Genomic DNA, 18,234 nt, shown 5'->3' on the forward strand with positions numbered 1-18,234 from the left:
TATATATACATGTATATTTATTGAAAGAACCAAGGTTCAACTAATGTTATAGTTAGGTATTTCAAACAAATCACTGAAATGCGTGAGTTGCAATTCAGTGAGCTACTTATAACTAGCGCTCCCGCTATGCATTGTTTGTGACCTCGCGTATTGCATAACTCATGACATGATAAATTTTATCTTTGATGACATCACTGATGGCATCATCCACATATGTGGCAGTTTGTTAAACGCATTTTATACTGGAAGGTATCAGGGAGCTACACCTAGACCCAATTTTCTATCACCTCTGTAGTGCTAGAGGTTGTAGCCTTATGTAACATGCACAGCATAAAAAGCATATCTGTAAATGCACCCACATTTAGTAGAGATTATGCTCTCTTTTTTAATGGTATTTTGGTTGCGTAAGAAACATACGGCCAGATTCATCATTGTGAAGTTTGCGAGTCTGAAATAGCGATTCATAAGGAATCCCTATTCCAGACTCGCAAAACGGGATTCATGTAGGATTCGCAATATTTTTTGCGATTCCTACAGATTCCTTATTTACGATTAGCTAATTGCTAATCGCAAATAAGGAATAACTCCCCATTCATTCCTATGGGCCTAAAGGCCAATAGGAATGCATGGGGAGTCATTCATTATTTGCGATTAGCAATTAGCTAATCGCAAATGAGATTGCGATTTCAAGGGTGCAGGGGTGTCCAAAGGACACCCTGTAACACCCCTGAAATGTAAAATTACACAGATGTTACACACACACATGTCCAAAAGACATGTGTGTGTGTAACATGCAACTTAGAAAAATGCATTTAAAAGCATTTTTCTAAGTTTTCGCTATTTACCACGAGGTTTGACCTTGCGGTAAATAGCGGCCCAAAATTGCGAATTCGCAATTTTTAAATGTTTCAAGAATAGCATTTAAGGAATCTCTAATAGAGATTCCTTAAATGCAATTCCTCGCAAATTTGCGAGTTCTTAAATAGCGAATTTTGCATTTGGGATGATGAATCCCAAATGCAAAAATTGCACTCGCAAAGGGCCAGATTCTCAGAATCTGGCCCTTTGCGAGCGCAATTACCTTTCATGAATCAGGCTGATAATGTCTCAGCGGACAACAATACAATCATCAGCTGATTAAATCTTAAATACTTTTCAAAAAAGTATTTGGTCATTTTTTACCTTAATGAAATGTACCTGTTAAATACTTAATTTTACATACAATTTTTCGTCCATGGCTCCACATCTATTCTTTAGTCACTTATAAAGCATGTTTGTAAAAATACCTTACACATATTACTGAAATGAGCAGAATGTTGTGCAGCATTACGTCGCTCACAATTAATCTGTGACTTGAAGTGAGTCACTATTATATTATATTTTCTTTGACAATGCGTAGTGTCTCAGAATTTTAATTGAAATTCTGGATATAAAAGTCTGCACCTTTATAAATCTCCAGCTTAAAAATGGTGATAGCACTACATGACATCTCTTCCATATCAGCATGTGCACAGAAATCCAATGTTCAATAATGTATTGTAAACATGAACTTCAGTTTTGCTCACAGATTTTGGCTACAGGCCTTTGATTTAAGCCACAACCTGTTTGCATCGTACCTCTGTAACTCTCACTAGTTGTGCTCAGTTCTACCTTGTTTAAATTAAGCACTGTTTGCACTTAACCTTTTCGTAGTAGTTAAACTGTGTATCATGTTTACTTTACCAAACCAAATCAGTCTTTTCTCCAGGACTACACTATTTATATTTCATAGATGCACATGAACTCAATGTATGCTGTATACAAATATGGGCCCTTTACACCTTTTTTATGTCCTCATTTGTTCAATACTCTACCAGGAAGTAAGCAAGGGGGTTTTGCACTTACCTCTGACCGGTAAAGTGGCAAAGCACGAATACTTAATCTTCCTGCCCCTTGAAGTCCAAACAAGTGAGGGTGCCAGTCCTGATCCATATACCCAGGAGTTATTGCTAAATTGCTTAAGCATCAGACATTAGAATCAGTGGTTACGTATTTAATTAACATTATAAACCCTTGAAGATACACTAAGCTGAAAAATTCTGATCACAAATATCCCCAGAATCAAGCTTCTTAATTCCCTTCCTGCTCTCATCCAACATTCACACCTTTCGTAAGGAGTCCAACCACTCGAAGGGGGGTGCAGAGTTATCCACTTAATGCAGATCTCACGTCTGGCTAGCAATATCAACATGAACAACAGGTTCCTCCATTTCCTATCCAGCCTGACCATTGACTCCTCCTCCTCATTCATAACCCCAAAGATAATTAAACTTATGCTTACCTCCAGGTTTGCACCCAATACTGTTGTGAGAACTGCACTTACATCATGCCAAAACACCTGGAGGCAGCACTAACAACATACCACATCATAGACATCGATACTTGCCTAAGATTGTGTATGTCCCCTGGCGGTAGATCCTTCCTTCAGATCTCCATGGGAAGGATAAACTCCTCTTCTCCGGCAAACACTAACAGCCAGTACCACTCTGATACCTCTTTTTTCTGTGATTGGACTTTTAGAAATTTGCCCTCCATGTCCCCATCTCCTATTTTGTCCTTCAACAGCGATTTTGCCCAGCTAGCCAGCTGGTAGTAATTGAATCTGGAGATGCTCCCATTCAACAATGATGACAACTGTTCCCAATCCACTAAGGTCTGTCTAGTAAATAACTGGTTCCATCTTATTATCCCTGCTTCTGCTAACAGGGCTGAGAGTTTGTCCTTCAAGCATTCAGGGATTCCTTGAGAAGCCCATAGTGGGGCATGACTGCTGTAATACAGGATTCGAACTGTCCTTCTAATTAAAAAACCATAGCCTACAGGCTGCGTAAAGAATCTTTAGTTTTATTTTCTTTAAGTATTTTAGGTGCCCGAGTTTATACATAAACCCATCTCCCTCTGACTTAGTCATGGCTTGTAAAAACGGAGGGTACTTTAGGTGGTCCTGCATTAAAATTCTCATTGCTTTAAACTGGAATGCTTTACAGTACTGAAATATATCCAGAGTAGCAATTCCTCCTTGTTGTTTCCCCATGCAGAGTTTCTTCCACGCAATTCAGGAGGCCTTAGAGGCCCATATAAAGCTTGTCAGGTCTCCCTGTAATTTGTCAAACCAAGCCTTTGTGAATTCTAGGGGTATTGAAGCAAACAAAAAAGTAAATTTCGGTAATATTGACATCTTCAAGATCTGAGTAGCCTCTCAGTCTCTAAATTCTTATACATCTTGATTCTTAGATACCTTATTGAGTCCTTTACAAAATAGTTATTACTCTGGGAGTTCCATTCGATCACTTCGTTTTTCCGCCAATTTATTTGGTAACCTGAAACCTCCCCAACCGTGCCCAATATGTCTGAGATTATTGGAATTGAGAGTGACATGTTTATTGTAAATACCATCAGGTCATCGGGTATATAGAGCCACCCTCTTCTCCCATCCCTGAAATACAAATGGTAGGATTTGTTGACCTACCCTAAGTTTGTTAGCAAGTGGCTCAATATAAAGATCAAATAGAAGAAGGGAGAGAGGACAACTTTGTCTTGTACCTCTTGATATAAATGTCTTCTGGGTAAGGTTCCCGTTCATCAATGTCCTGGCAGAAGAGTTCTTATAGATTGTTTTTAGAACCCTGTCAAACGCTAACCCCAGGCTGCACTTCTCTGTAACTTTATGCAGGAAAGTCCAGCTAACCCTTTTAAAAGCCTTTGCTGCATCAAAGTTGAAAGTCTCCAAGGGGAGCCAATTCTGAGTTGCTATGTCGATTGCCCCAAGTAACTTGTGTGTTAACTCATGAATCTGCCTGTCCTTAATGAAACCCTTATGATCTGGGTGCATTACATTATCTGTGACTTCTCCTAATCTTGCTGCCAAATCTGAGTGAAGATCTTATAATCACTGTTCAGCAGTGAGATAGGTCTTAGATCTCGTTCGGGAGGGCATCTGGATCGGCCGCCTTCCCCCTTTTCAATTTTCCTATTGCACTCACTACTTCTTCAGTTGTTATTTCATAATTTAACATCCCCCTTTGCTTCTCTGACAGTATTGGAATTTACAAATCCTTAAAATACTTCTCAACTTGCTCCTCTGTAACTCCTTCCTCTTCTGTGTATAAGGTTGGAAAAAACACTGCAATGGCCACATCTATCTCCCAGTCCTTGCACCTATGTGCACTTCGCCCTTCTACCCTAATGGCTGGAACTTTATTCTGGCTTTTCTCTGTTTTTAATTTCCAAGCCAAAAGTTTGCTGCATCTCTCCCCATATTCGTAGTGCGCAAGCTCGCTTGCCTCCCACTTCCTCCTAACTAGTCCCTCCAACAAAAAGGACAGCTCTTCCTTCCTTTCTTTTATTTCCTCCTCAAGCAAACTAACACCTTGAGTCCCTTGTCCTTGGTCTGGCTTCCTAACCAATTCTTCCAGCTGTTCCAATCTAACCTCTAAGGACCTTAATTTACTCTTAGTAACCTTGCTCTTAAATGCAGCAATATCAATCAGCCTCCCCCTTATGACTGCCTTATAGGCATCCCAGATTGTCTGTGGCGCAGTACTCGTGCCATTTAAATGGAAGTATTCCCTTGTTATCTCCTTCAACGGTATCACCACTTGTTAGTCTAGTAGTAAAGTTCTATCCAATGTCCACCTTGGGGAAGTGCTCCTATCCCCCACTTTCAGCTCCAGATGAGCTGCCGAGAGGTCTGCCAGATGGACTGGCGTGTGTTCCACCATATTGACCATCCTACTCTCTCCTTTTTCCACCAAAAATAAATCAGTTCTAGAAGCGTGACCATGTCTCCTTGTCTTAAAAGTATATTTTTGATCACCCCCCTTCTCTCTCCACACATCCAACAATTCAAAGTCCTGCATGCAACATCTAAGCAATACCCTCATTTGGGGTAGGTTCGGCTCTATGGATGACTTTAAAATTGGCCACCTATCCTTCTTAGGGCCTAATATGAAATTGAAATCATCAGCCAAAATTATGGGGGCAGAAAACTCCAAAAGCTGGTTATACAGGGATTGTAAGGGTAAGGGGTCATCCATGTTCAGACCATAATAGCCGGCAATGATATATGGTTTCCCCTGGATCTTGACTTTGACTGTCACCCATCTCCCTCTGGGGTCCGAGTAGTCCTCCAATATTACTTCTTTCTTAAATATAATAGCCACCCCCTTAACACAACAGCTCTGGTTCGTGCAGATTGAAACAACCACCTATTTTAGCCTCTTTATTCCCTCCTTCCATTCCGATTTTAACAAATTGGTCTCCTGCAAGATAATAATCTCACTTTCTGCCACCCACAGATATTCCAATATCTTCTGCCTCCTACTCCTTACCCTCAACCCGTTTCCATTCCAGGATAGTATTCTAACCGACATTGAATCTGGAATTGTTGATGTACCTAGGTCCCTGCTCTCGCCCCTCACCTAAAATCTCTTTAAAACACAAATTCAGACTTATTTTTCCCTATATGTTCCCATAACCCAGGTGAAAAAGTTTGTATCAGAAAATTTGTGAACCCCCCCCCCCCCCCCGGAAAACCCTTCCTTCCTTGGGCAAAACATGTTCGCCCTTCGAGGCCCTGCCTACTTTGCTCCCTACCTCACACCTCCTGATGCAATTTGATCTGATTTATAAATGACTCCACCTCGGGGGGCGGAGCTTGATGAGCTGGGAAATGGCTGCGCTCTAGGCGAGCTCTCCCGATCGAGCCACAATCCTCTCATGATCCTGGTTGTCTGACTGCTGGAGGCCGTAACAACCCTGCATAAACTGCACGAGAGAAGAGCCTACCGTCCTCCGCATATTCTTTCGGTGCCTCTACACGCTGTTTTCGGGCCTGCCCCGAGCCCTCCCGGTGACCGGAGGGGTGCGCTTTCCAGCGCACAAGACCACGCCGCCACTACGCAGGCCCGGGGCTCTGGACGAATGAAGTGGGCCTGCTGTGAGGGTGACGGCGTCTGAGCTCGCGCTGCGCTCCGCGTCCATCAGCGGATGCGTAAGAGCGGTGGCTACCCTCCCGGAGCTGCCGTCCTGTGCCTGATGGCGGCAGTGCTGTGGGCCCCCCCCCCCAGAGGGGCTCCAGCGGGCCTCCACGTGGCCGAGTGACCCCCGAGGTAGGAGCGACGCGGCTGCCCCATGCGGGGGAGCTCTTCCTCCGTTCGTGCTGCCGGCTGCTGCGGGTTGCGGGACGGCGGCGAGGAAGTCAAGACACTTTCTGACCTGCGGGCTCTACCGGAGATCCTCTCTCGGAGCTGGGGACTGTGCTGTAGCTGTCACCCTTTGGCCACCTTGGGAGCGGGCCTTTGTTCCCCTGCTGTGTTGTGGTCTGAACTGATTGAGGCGCGGGCACCTGTTCTCTCGCTACGACGCACCCCTCTGTGATCTGGTACACCGTGGCCTGTGGCCCCTGGAAGACCATCATTCCTACTGGACAGCTGAAGGACCCTCAGGGACCAGCCCTGTCTCGAATTGAGGGCCTATTCTCTGCTTTACCACTGCAGCGCCTACCACGTGCTAAACCTCATAGCGCAGACTCCTTTGTGTCCTGTGTCTTGTCGGCAGCGGCGTCACTGGTGCATACCTGTGCTCTCTGCTTGGGATTCCCCTCGTTGTTGTCCCCCTGAGGCCGGCAGCCATGGGCAAGCCGGATAAAACCCAGCCTAGGCTGCAGTTCGACAGTCAGCGAAAAACCCCGATGACGCCTGCTGACCAGTCCGGTCGAAGCCAGACAAATACATCTCCTCCTGCCGCGCAATCCACAATGGATGTCCAGGCGATGTTTGCGACTATACAGTCCACCCTCACCAACATTGATGGGAAGATAGATTCGCTAGCATACCGTGTGGACCGCATGTCGGAGCGGCTGGATAAACATGGCGGAGCGCCGCATATCAGATGCTGAGGACACTGCGCAACAGCTCGAGCTGAAACATAAGAAGCTGGACAAAATCCTGAAGAGTTTGGCGGCGAAGACGGAGGATTTGGAGGCGCGGTCCCGGCGCTGCAATATACGCATCCTGGAAGTAGCGGAGACCACACGGACTGGTAATATGGAGACATATGTTGAGACTCTTCTTTCCACCATCCTTGGCAGGGATATTTTTTCACCAGTCTTAATCGTGGAGCGGGCGGATTGCACTTTGGCGCCGCCACCTGCGCCCGGGGAACGACCCCGCCCTATATATAGCAGGTCCAGGAGGCGAGGAAACGATATCTGGAGGTAAAAAAGAAACTGAAAGACAGTGACATTGCCTATGCCATGCTTTACCCAGACCGCCTGAAAATAACCATAGATGGGAAAAGCACGATCTGTAACACCCCGCAAGAAGTACTCAAGTTTCTGCAGGCGAACCATCCACATGTCTTGCGACGTAAATCACCGCGTGGACATCAGGCAGAGCAAGGCCCTCCTTCTGATGCTGAATAACTGATCTTCCCTAAGTAGCTGTACTATGAGGGCATGGATTGCACAGTGCCGGTCTGAGGGTATCCCCACCCTACGTTTGCTCTTTGCCCTATATTGTTTACTATTGAGAACTGGCACTGGCAGATAAGATAGTGTGACTAATGGCTGTACCTTATGTTTCCATAGTTGTGCCTTTATTTCTATCAATTTAAGTCTGACGTTGCGGCTCAGCACACCATGTCACCCTATGTGTTTTATGGAATTGACTTGATCCCCCAGCATTCACCTAGCTGGGGTTTATAGCGGGCAACTGCCGCCCCCCCCCTGTGTGACCCACATTGTTTGACCCCGTCCTGTGGACACCCCGGGACTGTGTTTGTTGAATGGTAGTGGTTTTTTCCTCTTGTTCTCTCTTCCTTTTTCCTCTTCCGTTCTAGGTTGTGTATATCGGGCAGCAGCTTTGTCATGATTGTGATGGCGAAGTGGTTGGGGGGAGGTGGGGGGGTGCTTGTTACGGTTGGAGCGATCACTGCATTGGTTTGTCTATTGATCCATGAAAATGCACAGATGATCATGACGCGCATGGTATATGTATCTTACACTATAATATTGTTATGGCAGGGGTACGACCTTTGAAACTCATGACATGGAATGTTCGAGGCCTTAATAGTCCCCAAAAAATCAGGTAGGTTTTTGCATATCTAGACAGACATTCCGTGGAATTGGCGCTCCTGCAGGAAACGCATTTGCTCCCTAGCAAAGCAAAAACACTGGGCTAAAGATGGGCTGCACACGCAATCTCTTCAACGTACTCTTCGTATGCACGTGGAGTGTCGATCCTTATACGTAAGGGCACACAGTTTAGCTTGGATCAAACACATATTGACCCAGAAGGTAGATACGTCATTGTAACAGGTCTTCTCCGGGGCACTAAAGTGGGTGTCATTAATACCTATAGGCCTAATACAGATAATCCGGCTTTTTTCCTGACCCTTTTAGCCAAGATGCGGGAATTGCCGCCCTTGGAGTGGATATGGGGGGGGGGATCTAAAGACAACATTAGACACTGCATTATACAGATCTCACAATACTACTGAACACCATAAGTGCGCATCTTCAGCGATCCTTAGTGGCATGACGGAATTTCGGTTCCATGATGTATGGCGAGAGCATCACCCTAATCTTCAGGAGAGCACTCACTCATCCACTGTCCATAACAGCTGGTCTAGGCTAGATTACCGGCTGCTGACCGACCATGCCTCCACCTGGGCTAAGGATATTCAGCATCTTCCCAGAACCTTATCGGACCATAAACCAGTTACTCTGTCATTGAATATCCCCACGTATGCACCACCTTCTTTTGTCTGGCGGTTCAATGCAGCAGCTTTGTTGGATCACTTGTACAAAGAGGCAATACATACTGCGATAGAAGAGTTTTTCATACATAATGCCCAATCTGTAGATAGTGCAGGTACACTGTGGGAAGCCTTCAAGGCAACAATCAGGGGAGTCTGTATAGGTACCTCTGCAGGTATACTGAAAGATATATGAACGCAGTTGGAGAACTGCGAGGACAATATTCGCTTGCTAGAGACTGAATATGATGCCACTCACAACGCCGCCACACTAGGTAGGGACCCTGCGTGCCGAGGTAAATCGATACAACGAGTTGGCAGATGACGAAATGAAGTACACGTCTCGACGTCACAGGGCGCATAGACTGGGAGAGGGCGGCCGACCGGGACGCATACTGGCGCAGAAGATACGCACAGAGCACAGGCAACATACAGTCATGCAGATAGAGGATAATGAGGGACTAACGCACTATGACACTCCCGGGATATTGGCCACCTTTGTTGACATATATAGGGAATTTTACACTACACAACACACAGCAATAGAGCCGGAGATTTTAAAATATATTGAGGACATAGCATTGGCATGGCTGTCAGATGCCCACCGGGAATACCTGGTGCAAACAATAACAGAGGAGGAAACACTATTGGCCATTAAAGCTTTGCCAAATAGGAAATCACCAGGACCCGCTATTACGCGAATATGTGAAATTCGGCCGGCACTCTGGCCTGCACATTAACTGGAGTAAATCTGCAGTGATGCCACTGACTGAGTGCACAACAGCCCCACATATGGATTTCCCCCTCATGTGGCAGGTGACCCCATTAAATATCTTGGGATCTGGATACATAGGGATGCGGAACTAGTGATTAGACAGAACTACGGAGTCGCGATTGACCGCATGGAAAAGCAAATACAAAGATGGATCACACTCCCTCTCTAACTAGCCGATCGCATATCCCTGGTTAAAATGGTACTGTTGCCCAGGTTGCTGTACCTATTCATCAACATATCGATTACACCCCCCTCTTCGGTATTTGCCACAATCCGTACGAATTTTGTAAAACAAATATGGGCAGGCAGACAGGCTCGAGTGAGTCTTCACACACTTTCCCTCCCTTACAGTGCGGGTGGCTTCGCAGTGCCTGATATTTACCTCGACTATTTATGTGCTCAGGCGCATTTCGCCTATTACTGGTATCATCCAGTGCAATATTTGCCTCATCTTGCGGTGGAAGACGGCGATGCGAACCCTATACCGCTGACTAGCATACTCACACATGTTCGGCCTCACCTTACTTCGCGGGAGATAAACACGGTGCGCACAACTTCTCAGGCCTGGCAGCAGATCAGCCAACTAGCACACAAGACCCCAATATATGCTCCCAACCTCCCTTTTTTTTTTTTTGTAACCCAAAGGAGTTAGGTCCGTATTTGGACGTGGAATAGGCTGGACCCTTTATGAATACAAAATACACGATATGCCTACACCACTCTTTTTGACACAAACACAGGGGCATATTACCAAGGGCATTATCGCCGCTTTAGCGGGAATTTTTCCCGCTAAAGCGGCGATAATTGTATCGCCCTATTACCTAGCTGTCGCTAACACCAGTTAGCGACAGCTAGTAGGAGATAGCGGGCATTTAGGTGCCCACTTTGCATGTCAGCGATAATTATCGCTAATGACATGCAAAGTGGGCGCGCCAAGATGTTAGCGACTGGAAACAGTCGCTAACATCTCTATCTCCTATTACCAACTTTTGGAAATAATCGCGCTAAGCGCGATTATCTCCGAAAGATAATGCCTGCCCAGAGCTGTTCTTTGCCATGTTATCCAATGGTAGGTAAATAACATGGCTAAGAGCATTTGCTCGGTAATGCATGAATATCGCTGACTTTACAGCGATATTCATGCATTTCAGCCGATTTTTATCGCTTAGGAGATAAATCTTGATAATAGCAAGACTCCTAAGCGATAAAAATCGTCAGAGCTCGGCGAAATTAATATTGCCGCTAAACCAACATAGCGATAATCATCGCTAGTTGTTGGTAATATGCCCCTCAGTTATTGAAGGTCAAGAACACTTTTTATTGAATTCTGACCAGGTATTTATATTTTATACCTTTGACTTTCTTTTTTATTTTAAAGATTTTTTGTACAATGATTAGCAAAAGCAGGACAAACTGTACACATATTTACAATACTATACATAACAACTTATTAACCAAACATGTCACAATATATCAAGAACTAAATCAAATCAACAACATCATCACAACTAAACACATAATAAATTGATGTATATTTGATTTCAATCAATGAAAGACAGAATCAAAAAAAAGGGGGAAAGGAAGGAAAGACGCGTTTTGAAACCAGGAAACCAGTTCCTGGAATCTCATCAGGGCCTTTTTTTTCTTTTGTCAAGTTTAAGCGATGGATCATGAAAAGACTGTCATATTATGATCGTGGATGTTCTTTCTTTCTTAAGCGATCAAAAGCGTTCTGGAAGTATGAGGCAGGCAGGGCTTGTTATGCGTGTATATCCAAATTCGTTTTAATTCTTTGCGTTAACCAATGTGTTTGCTCGACACATCCGAAAAGCAATGTCGCGTATTAGAAAATTCTAAAAAAGGGGGCTGGATGTCTCAGTGATTTATGCGATGCCTCTAAGCCACGCGTGTTACCATTCTATTCCTCGAGTCTCTCGGAAGGATAATCCAAGTAATGGTCGATCTCATCACACCGACATGCTGGTTATGACTGTGACCGCTGGTTTGTAACTGTTCTTAATAAAACCGATAAATAAAATAAAAAAAATAAAAATAAAAAATGACTCCACCTCAGGGGTTCTCTAAAGTTATGCATCTGGTTTTGCCACATAATTCCTAGGGAAGCAAGAAAACACATGTGTGCCTTTGCCCCCAACAATTTCAGCGCCTGAATGTATTTGCCTAACTCCCACTGACAATCTTGGGTAACCCTGGAGATGTTAGAGTGGGTCCTAAATAACCAATCTGCTTTTTTATATATGCCAGCCTTAAGCGCCTCAACTACGATCTTCTCCTTTAGAGAATAAGACTTAAAGTTAATTAGGATTTTCTGCTGTTTTTTTTTACCCCATTTCTCCTGAATGGGTCTCTATGGGCCTGTATATCTTTCTCTAATGCTGATGATTCTAGGCCAGGAATGTACTCAAAGAGTAGGTCCACTATAAAGCTTTTAACATTTTCACCTTCCTTCCCCTCCGGGATATTTAACAACCTTAAGTTATTTCTTTAGGCATTATTCTCCAAAGATTCAATCTTATCCCTGAGATCCTTCTCCCTCGATTTTACTGTCTTTATCTCATCTCGGTTCTCCTTGCCTACATCCGTTAATTAGGCCTCAACCACTGCCACTGGGTTTATCAGGGAGTTCTTTATTTCCACCAGAGCCTCACAAGACTCCTGAATCTTGCCATGGTTCCTTTCAGAGAAAGCACACTTCTCGCTCATGTCTAAGATTATAGACTACATCAGATTTTCCACCCCAGGATTTGATACAGATTCCTTGCGAATTTTTGGCTCGGTTCGCGTGCTGGTTAAATTACTAGAGGTACTTTAATTTTGGCTTTGATACTGACTCTGGCTTTGACTCTGCGTACCATCCTGCCCTCCTTGTAATTCGGGGGCCATGTTCACTTCCTTAATCACTTCCTGATCACTCATTACTAGTATTTGAAACCTATTGCTTAGCGCAATACCTGCCCCTGCAAGTCCCCTACCACTCACTTCCAAGAAAAGTTTTTTTTTTCGAGATAATTGATTCACCAATATCAGAATCCGGAGAGGGAGAAGGTACTCTAGCTTGAACCTTAATAAAGGACCACAAAGAGGGGGTGATTTTAGGCTTGAGACCCTTACCCTTTTCCCTAGATGGAGCTTTTTACAGTGGGGCCAGGGGTTTGGCGTGTCTCCCCTTCTGTCTCTGGAAAAGAGTACACTGGCAATGGAGCCAAGCTTTTGTTTGGGGTGATTGTGGGGGGATGCCTAAGTTCCTTGTTCGCAAGCAGTAGATTATGCCTGACTTCAAACTGACCTCCCTCTGTTGAGGAGTTGACAGTCTAATCACTTCACTCCTTCACCTTGTCCATTTTTAAAAAAATATATTTTTATTAGATTTTTAACACCCATCCCCCCCCCCCCCACCCCTAAACCAGGGGTGAGGAGCAGATCACCATATACAATCAATCGCATTTTCTAAACAAAAAAATCATCAATACAAATATCTATAGAGAAATCATATGCAATACATACAGAAAATAAATAAATATCCACTGAACTATAAAAGAAAGCGCCTGAATTAATACAAGCCTAAAGAACCCTGCATATCATACCACTAATAAGTCCACCCCTCTAGGCCAGCATGATATCTTATGCTTCCTCCTTCCAATTAGTTATTGGCTCCCATATTTTCAATCCCAGCTTCCTCCCCCTTTTCCCTTTTCTGGCATAGATTGCTTTTTCCAGATTATGTATATTTAGAATCCTGGCTAACCATTGTTGGAATGTCGGTGGTGCTTGGTCGAGCCACGCAGAAGCGATACATAATCTCAATACAGCCATTGCTACAAAAATAAAATAACATCCTTCCCCCTGAATACCATCTGGATTCACCCCCAACACTATTATCGAGGGGGTTAAATTAACTGTTACTTTTAAAGCTCCTTGCACACATTTTTTTATTTCTTTCAATATTGTGGATAAATTCGGACAAGTTGCAAACATATGTACTATGTCAGTCTGGAGATTTCCACATCTTGGGCAATTAATTCCAGTAACCGCCCCCCATTGCGCAATTTTTGCCGGAGTATAATAAAGCCGATAAAGTGTCTTATAGTGCTGTGCCTGTAGTGCTGCAGAACACAGAACATTCTGGCCCAGCTCTAATGATATTTTAAAACATTCCACTTCTACCTCCAATTTTCTTGTCCAACTTTCCCCCACTTATCCATATCATCTTGTCTTGTTTCTATTAGTTCAGAATGGAACCTCTTAATAGTACAAGTGACCCCCTCCTGTACCACCTCCAGTATGGTATTTTTCTCAAATCCTCCAGGGCCCCCCCTTTTATTTGCCAGGAAACTTCTTACTTGAAGATACTTACAAAAATGTCTTGTATCTATACCATATTTTGCCTGAATCTCAGCAAACTGCATCATACCCTGGGAATCCATCAAATCTCCAACCCTCGTGATTCCCTTTCTCTCCCATACTGCAAAAACTGCATCAGAAAAAATATCAGTGGGAAATGCTGGGTTATTCCTCGTTCTTGTATATCTGTTGACTTTCCCCAAGCCATATTTTTTACTAAAGGCCTTCCAGATATTGTATGCTGCCATGATGGTCTTAAATCGAGTCCTCTTGAAATAGGCTGAATCAAAGTATCTAAGAAATATATTATTTACCTCCTCCTTCATCAGAAGGCCATATATTGCTAATGTTCCTAATTAATCCTCCCCCTCCACCTCCGCTCCACCTATCAAACCAAGCATATATTGTAAGGCAGCAGCCCAATAATAAGATTTCAAATCCGGTAATGCCCAACCTCCTCGTTCTCTTGGGAGTGCCATGAATCTTCATGCTCTCCTGGTTTTTCCTTTAGACCAGATAAACCTATTGATCATAACTTCTAGTTTTTTAAACCAAGAATTATGAAACATAAGCGGAATTGCCCTAAATATATACAAAAATGTTGGTAGGAGAAGCATCTTTATGATATTTGTCCTGCCAACTATTGAGAGATGGAGGTTATGAAGCCTATCTAAATCTCTTCCAACTGTCGTTATAATAGGAACTATATTCAATTCTACTACCCTATCCAATTCTGAAGTAATTGTAATTCCAAGGTACAGTCCTGTCTGCACCACTCGTTGATCCTGGCATACTGCCTTATCATTTTTAACTATTTGAGTCTTGTTGGTATTTAGGGAATAGCCAGATACTCTTCCAAATTTCTTTGCCTCCATTTCCACATGCCTAATAGCCTCCGTGGGTGCTGGTGTTAAAACTGCCACATCATCGGCATATGCAAGTATCTTGCAATCCCCCTATGCGTACTCACTGGGGTTATATTCTCATTCATTTCCATCCTACGAATCAATGGATCCAAATACATGGCAAACAACAGGGGGGAGCACGGGCAACCCTGCCTAGTTCTCCTCTTAATGTGTACTGATTTAGTTAGTCCTTAATTTATCCTTACAGCAGCCACTGGGTCCCTATATAGTGCTTTTATTGCAGTGACGAAACCCTCCCCAAATCCTGCCCTGATTAAAACACACCATAGATAGTCCCAGGAGACCCGATCGAATGCCTTCTCGGTGTCTAGAAGCAAGGCCACAATTGGGTCCCCTGTGACTTCCATTTTGTCAAATAGAGTTATGAGTTTCCGTGTATGATGGGTGGTTCCACGCCCTGGTATGAATCCATGTTGATTAGTAGTGACTAGTGGTGTTATAACGCTCGCAAATCTTATTGCTAGTGCCTTTGAAAAGACCTTTGTATCGGCATTCATGAGAGTTATTGGTCTGCAGGACCCAGGGTCCATAGATGATTTTCCTTTCTTTAAAATAACTACAGTTTCCGCACCAGACCATGAGCCCGGTACCGATACCCCCGTCTGCGCCTGTTGCATAGTATCCACCACATCCTTCCCCAATACTTTCCAGAATACCTTAAAAAACTCTAGTGGTATCTGATCTGGTCCGGTTGCTTTCCCAGAAGGGAGACTCATGAGAGCCGTTTCAACCTCCTGCAGATCTAGTGGAGTATCTAATCTCCATCTTTTTTGGTCTTCTAGCTCCACCCTTGAAGTGTCATTCAAGTATGCTGCTATTTCCCCTAGATCCTTCCCTTGCTGCTCTTCATATAGCTTCATATAAAATTGTCTAAAGGCTTCTCTGATCTCCTGCGTTTCTGTCACCACCTTCCTGGAGCTGTCTTTAATCGCCCTTACTTCCCCTACCGCTACTTTTTGCCTTGCTCGCACTGCTAACGTTCGCCCTACCCTTTCAGTAGCCTCATAACACTTCTCCCTGTTTGCCACATACATATTTGCTGCCTTGGATGCTATATATTCCTCTACCTCCATTCTTATAGTGGCACTGGGCATCACCTCAGGATCTCCCCTTGACCCCCTGCCTCTGAAAATCTGGAAAGCATGTGGGCACGAACTATTTCACACTCTCCGGATGATTTGCAATCAATCTCTCAGCTGTGGTCTCGTCCCCATCCCCTGGAAGCAAGCGCTCATCACCCCGCTACTAAAGAAACCCACACTGAATCCAGAATGCTTGTCCAACTTCCGCCCCATATCACTTCTGCCATTCCCGGTGAAGGTGCTTGAACGTTGGGTCAGCAACTGCCTCTCAACCCACCTCGAGCAGCACCACGTTTTGGATGAATTCCAATTTGGTTTTCGCCCAGCCCATGGCACTGAAACTGCTGTGCTCACTGCCATGGAGGAGCTTCGAATGCGTGCAGACAGGGGCCAAGCCGTGGCCTTGATTCTATTAGACCTGTCTGCCGCATTCGATACTGTCAATCATGGGACCTTGCTTGAGAGGTTGAGAGAGGCAGGGATCGACGGCACGGCACTGCTCTGGTTTCATTCATATCTCTGTGACAGAAAACAGGCTGTATCCCTTCCCCCTTTCCAATCAGTCTTCTCCCCTGTCCCTCACGGTGTTCCTCAGGGCTCCTCCATTAGTCCGATTCTTTTTAATGTTTACTTGAAACCACTGGTCACTTTAATCAAATCACACAATATGACCACAGTAAACTATGCGGACGATACCCAGCTCCTTTTCTCTTGGGAGGGCGAAGATTCCATCCCTTTAGAAGCCTTCCATAACTGTCTAAGAGACACCGCAGGCTGGTTGCACCGGAACTCCCTCCAGTTCAACTCCTCGAAAACCGAGGTTCTGTTCTGTCCCGCGAGCCGCATACCCCGCCCTCTGCCTGCTGAGTTCTGGCCCCCGGAAAACTCTAACAACCCGCCACCTGTTACCAGTATTCGCAATTTGGGCGTCATGCTAAATCACCAACTGAGCATGGAAACGCAGGTCTCAAGAACAGTCACCACCTGCTCAGCCCTTATGCGCTCACTGCGCAAAGTCCTGCCTCTACTACCACCCTCTGCCCGAGCATTGATAGTCAGGTGTACGATTCTTAGTCGCCTTGACTACTGTAATGCCCTTCTGTTTGAATCCCCGGCGACACTGCTGGACAGACTCCAACGAGTTCAGTCGGCAGCAGCCAAACTGGCTCTTGGTTGGACCAGGAGATCTTCTGCCACCGCTGCCTTGGCCGTGCTGCACTGGCTGCCTTTGAAGCAACGCATTGCCTTCAAAGCCCTTTGCTTGGTCTTTAAGGCACTACACAGTGCAGGACCCAGACCTCTTCAACGTCTGTTCTCGTGGTACATCCCCACCAGAACACTTAGGTCTACAACCGCCTGCCTTGTGAAAGTACCCAGATGTAAGAAGGCCAGGACCGGGGGTAGATCGTTCAGAGTGGCTGCAGCAAGCTGTGGAACAGTCTGCCTGCCGATATTCGCCAAATCCCTCATCTCCTACCCTTCAGGAAACCAATCAAAACTTGGCTTTTTCCTCCACCCCTCTAAGCCCGCCAGCCATAGTTCACCCCCCCGTTCTATAAACCCAGGAGTAGCTACCAGCGCCAGGATACCTGCCAGGTGACAGCCGCGCTCTATAAATATTTTTAAATTAAATTAATTATCTTTGCTAATTTAATCATAGCAAGCTCCAATAAATTACCAGTTGGTGTATTTGCTGCACATTCACTCAATTCTTCCTCGGCTAGAAGTATCTGTCTTCTTAGTATTTGATTTATGTGTTGCTCCTGCTTCCTTTTATTTACACTGTAGCTCAGGGTCTCCCCTCGAACCCCGGCCTTGAAACTATCCCAGACCATACCCTCTGCTGTAGTACCCCTATTTATTGCCAAATATTCTTCAATCCACCGCGTCATATGTTGGATATACATTTCATCTTCTAGGAGAAGTTAAGTCTATAAATGTAAGAGCGCTCTTATGTGTGTTCCCGCCCATATTCAACATCATCAAATAATAATCAGCACCTGTGTTCCCCAAGGTTTTAAGCTGACATTAACAATGGGCTTGTTAATGTCTTACATTTATAGACTTAACTTCGCACAGAAACGGATGACAAGCGTTTTTTCCGTCAGGAAATGAAAGGATGGAACATTTTATTTTAAAAGATCGGGGTGAAATGACAGATCACGGTGAGCATTAAGCTGTTTACATTTCCACTTGTATCCAAAGTAAAAGCTTGCAGTTTCATTTAGCAGATAGTAAAACAGGATTGATTAGTGGATGAAACATTGGATTTTATTTACACGATTAAGGAGAG

General features: G+C 44.6%; 1 protein-coding gene across 2 annotated transcripts in view; it reads left to right on the forward strand.

Moving 5' to 3' along the window:
- The window catches only part of SLC18B1 (solute carrier family 18 member B1), a 569,858-nt gene that overhangs the window by 107,889 nt on the left and 443,735 nt on the right, over positions 1 to 18,234 (forward strand). The gene's annotated exons all lie outside the window — the stretch shown is intronic.

This window comes from Lissotriton vulgaris, chromosome 6, assembly GCF_964263255.1.
Source record: "Lissotriton vulgaris chromosome 6, aLisVul1.2, whole genome shotgun sequence".
NCBI classification, from domain to species: Eukaryota; Metazoa; Chordata; class Amphibia; order Caudata; family Salamandridae; genus Lissotriton; species Lissotriton vulgaris.